Below are 660 nucleotides of genomic sequence, written 5' to 3'. Positions count from 1 at the left end.
TTTTTATGACAACTGCATTCTGTCGAGGTGGCCTCATTTCAATAATACCCGTAAAGACAATAGTGCAAACATAAATGTACGATACAGTAACCTGGACACATTTACCTTCATTGCCATTCAACAAGGCCACTATAAAGAAACACCGCCCGTCAGATCTCCTACAATAAAGTATCACAATTTCCGTTCTGACTGTCGCTTTGAACACTATAAGTATCTTCTACAACGCAATGAATCATGCCAATGGCACTGGTACTATAAGAGGGTGGCTTTAGACAAACCACTGGTGCTCAAAGGGCGAAACTGAAAAGCGGGTGTCCTCACCACCCGCCTCGGCCGCGAGAGCGCCCAGCTGAGAGCTTGATTTACAGTCTCTAACTGAAACATCCTGTGATATATACCTATTTTAAATTTCTCCAAAGAAAATAAAAGGGTCAAAGCCTCCAGTTCATACAGTGATTACTTAACTACCAATGTTGAAATACTCCGAGAGGCGTGCTCCACTGACCTCTTCTCACCAGGAAATTTGTGTAACAAAACGGGGGCCACTCCCGATGTCGCTGAGTCCCCGTGAACAATGAATTCTCTTTCAAACTCTGACGCCACCATTACAGGCGCACATACCATTGCTGCCTTTAGACCTCCAAAAAACGCCTTCTGGGA

Source organism: Schistocerca serialis, chromosome 4 (assembly GCF_023864345.2).
Source record: "Schistocerca serialis cubense isolate TAMUIC-IGC-003099 chromosome 4, iqSchSeri2.2, whole genome shotgun sequence".
Taxonomy (NCBI): Eukaryota; Metazoa; Arthropoda; class Insecta; order Orthoptera; family Acrididae; genus Schistocerca; species Schistocerca serialis.
Note: the sequence above shows the minus strand (reverse complement) of the source record.